The 3858-nt window shown below is 30.0% G+C and overlaps 2 non-coding genes across 2 annotated transcripts; one reads left to right on the plus strand and one right to left on the minus strand.

Annotated features, from left to right (window-relative positions):
• Nucleotides 1-333: 333 nt before the first annotated feature.
• On the minus strand, nucleotides 334-406 carry TRNAK-CUU (transfer RNA lysine (anticodon CUU)). Its single transcript has one exon. It is a non-coding gene; the product is annotated as a tRNA-Lys (tRNA).
• Nucleotides 407-2993: 2587 nt separating this feature from the next.
• TRNAK-CUU (transfer RNA lysine (anticodon CUU)) lies at nucleotides 2994-3066 on the plus strand. Its single transcript has one exon. It is a non-coding gene; the product is annotated as a tRNA-Lys (tRNA).
• The last annotated feature ends 792 nt before the right edge of the window (nucleotides 3067-3858 follow it).

A 3858-nucleotide genomic window follows, 5' to 3' on the forward strand; every position in this document is an offset into this window, starting at 1 on the left:
TTCGTTGTCATTTGTTTTTTCACGTAAACATTGTTTCTCCGCTAAAGAGAGGGTCTGATTGGTTGGTGTTTGTCGGAGATTTAGTGATGTCGCTGGAGTTGGGATGACAGAATCGAAGATGGGAGAAAGATGAAGGGAATTTGTTACATGCTACTATAATTAGTAAAAACAATATATTTATGTTATCATGGGTAAGAAAAATACAAATTATCATAATAATAACCAATTAGTTTTGGACACTTTAGTGAATAAATGTGTGGCTGTTTATTTAGTAATCAACATGAAAATGAAGGGTAGAAAAATCAACATAATTAGTACAAAAAACAACAAAAACGCCCACCGTGGGGCTCGAACCCACGACCACAAGGTTAAGAGCCTTGCGCTCTACCAACTGAGCTAGACGGGCTTTTTGCTTTAGATTTTAACTTAGTGTTTATATATTATTTTATTTCCTTTATAATTTGGATTAGGTATATATTTTAATGCTTTTAAGCACTAAGCAATGGTGTTCACTATTTGATATAAAGCGATGACACCGGCTGAGCTGAATCAAGTTTGTCGGTTTGAGAAAAAAAACAATATGTTTTTCATTGTTCGATTTGTAGTTTGGCTAAGAGTTTTCCAAAGAACCTGACATAATCAAACGTAAATAACCCTACTTGTAAGTATCTTTTGATTTTACAATAGGCTATTTAATTATCTTGATTTTACAATGAAATAATAATGTGTAGCTATATTCTGTACATCTTTCCAATATAAAGTCAAAGAGACTAAAACAAACATAAAATAAAAGGAAAAGTTGTTTGATTTAGTTATAATCGAATATTCGTATTTTAGATATAGTTATGTTTGGTTATTATTCATAGACCAAAGGACCATGGCTAGCATTTCTAACAATTTATTTTTCAATGTATAGTATCTTTTATACCAACAATCGTATGGCTCATTTGTTACTGTGAGATATCTTTTTTTTAAAGGTTGAAAATTTCAAATCATGTCTTGGACATAAATTAATTTAGGAGTAAATTAACGTGTGTTGAGTTCGTTGTTATGAAAAAAGTAGCATCTTTTATACATGTAGTTATATTTATCTCTTACATTTGTATTAGAAAAGTTTCATGATTGGTCCACGTAGAACATAATCAAATAATCAATCAATCAGTTTATTAAAAAATCGACAGCAAAAAGCGAACATAAATGGAACCATTAGTAAATTTCGAGAAAAAAACATCAAAATTTGAGACCATAGTGACATTGATACAAATCGAGAATCACAGTCATCTCAGGGGATCCAGAACTAGAAAAAATTGATTAAGAAAAAGGGAGGAGATTAGTATTTGTACCATACTAACATCTTTATTTTGGGCGTAAATTTTTTGCAATTCTAGTGGATTCTTTTTAGAAGAAAAAGTAATTAAATTGAATTCAACGAATTAAACTAAAATGTAGAAATAAATAAAATAAATTGTTGTGAGAATGATTAAACTGACCAAAGCCTTGAGCCTTTGGAAGACCAAACATAAGATTAAAAACAAACTTGAGAGTGACGCAAAATGTCTGCAGTCTGTGGAACATATCTGCAAACCTCTGCAGTAGAAGAGGTGGACCAAACGTCTGCAGTCTGAAAGAAAAAAACTGTTTGTTTTTTAACATCTGCATGATGTTAGAATAAACTAAAATATAATTAAACTGATTTTAAAAAAAAATTATTTAAAAGAGCTTTTTTATTTATAATTTTATAACTTTATTATAATAGATAATTAACAAATATAGAATAACTTTTATGTACTATTTATATAAAAAAATAAAAATAAAATAGTAAGAATTTTCGTATGTATTTAATAAAAACCAACTAACTTTGGACATAAAATTATATCTAAACATTGTAATTAATGATAAAATAATTTAACAAATAACATGGATGGAAATAAACTTTGATTTTAAATGAAAATTTTCAAAATTTTATTTTACTTTTTCAATTAAATCAATTAAAAACTGATCATAAATATTTTCTGAAGAAATAAACAATGTTGTATTAAATAATTTTTTATAAAATTTGGCACAAAAAAAATATAAGATAATATTATGATTTTTTTTTGCATATCTATATAAACAACTCAACAAATTAATTTTGTAATTAAATATTTATTTATAAATTTATCACAAATGTCATAATTGGGGTATCGAACTTTTTTTTTCTTTTAGTATTATAACATTTTTTTCCAATATCATAGATAAAGTTGGAATAAATGTAAGTTTTAAAAAAAAATAACAAAAGTATATGTGTTTTTTAGGTTAAAAGATGTCTGAAGAAGTTTGAAAACTCTGGTCAACATTTGCGTCAAGCGCCAAGAAGAGGACGCACAGACCTTTTTTGGTCTGCAATCTTCAAAAAACAAACAGTCTGCAAAGCCTAATGTCTGCGCGTGGTCTGCACGGTGTAGACAGAAAAAGCCAAGAAGATCTGCAGACAAAAAACAAGCAACCCCTAAATTTATCAAACTTCTGTTATTTAGCTAAGATTAAGTACTGAGATGTTATGAAAACTAATATTTAGTAGTTTAATTTGAATTTCTTAAGTTGAAAATATTATAAACATCGGGAAATTTAAATATTAAGGACAAACTTGCCAAATTTGTATCATGAATCTTTTTTATCTTATTGTAATGCTCGCTTGTATATTATTTTTCAATTACTGGATGCCAACTATCGAATACATATAATGATATAATTATCGTTGATCGCATATTTTTATTTAAGAATGTTATATGGTCCACGCAATATTTACGCACATTATTTAACATTTTAGCTAAATAACATTAATTTGCTAATATAAGAAGCCGTGAGTTTGGATGCAAACGGATTTACTGCAAAGTTAAGTATCTTGTAAGTACAATTACTTTTTTAACACAACCCGTACGATGTAATAATAACAGTAAAAGAAAAGTAGTAAACATTTAATTAGTATATTATTTAGAATATAATTACATCTAGCCCGTCTAGCTCAGTTGGTAGAGCGCAAGGCTCTTAACCTTGTGGTCGTGGGTTCGAGCCCCACGGTGGGCGTTTTGTTTTTTAAACATCCTTATTCATTTCCTGCCTTTCTTTTTTTAAATGCAAATAATTTGAGCGGAGATCAATTTTTAAACATCCTTATTCATTCCCTACCTTTCTTTATTTAAATGCAAATAATTTGAGCGGATATCATTTTTTTTAAACATTTTATCATATATATTATGTTTGGGGTTCTCTAATTTATTCTAAATAGAGTAGGGCCCATTCATCCATATAAGCATCCCTTACATATTTTTACGTAGGAATGATCTTTTTAACTATGAATCGAACCCATAATCGGTTCCATAATCGGTTGGAACCGGTTAGTGATATTCGGTTTGGTTTTATGTTTTTCAAATCCATCATTTTTGGTTTTCGGTTATTGTGGTTTCGGTCCAATTCAAGTTGATTCTAGTTTCGAACACCTTCTTAAGTAGCACACTTCTTTGTAGAATCGAATCAGAACCAAAACCGATTGAAACTGGTTAGTGGTATGCGGTTCGGTTCTCGGTTCCCTGTTCACTCCTTAATCGGGTTTTCGGTTCTTTCGGTTTCGATCTGGTTCGGGTCGGTTATGGACTGGTTTACATCCCTACCCTTATATACTAAAGTTAGAATCTATATCACGACTCCTTATGTAACATACGGAACCTTAAGGTATTAAATTTATTCAAATATTGCTTTCTGAGGGTCCTCGCGACGTGAGATCTTAGGGGTCACGTCGTGAGTGGCCGTTGACACTTTGACCCATGTTTTGGAGCCTCACGACGTGAGACATAAGTCTCACAACGTGAGCGTGGCAAA

This window comes from Lactuca serriola, chromosome 8 (assembly GCF_051521515.1).
Source record: "Lactuca serriola cultivar US96UC23 chromosome 8, Lser_US96UC23_V15, whole genome shotgun sequence".
In the NCBI taxonomy this organism is placed as follows: Eukaryota; Viridiplantae; Streptophyta; class Magnoliopsida; order Asterales; family Asteraceae; genus Lactuca; species Lactuca serriola.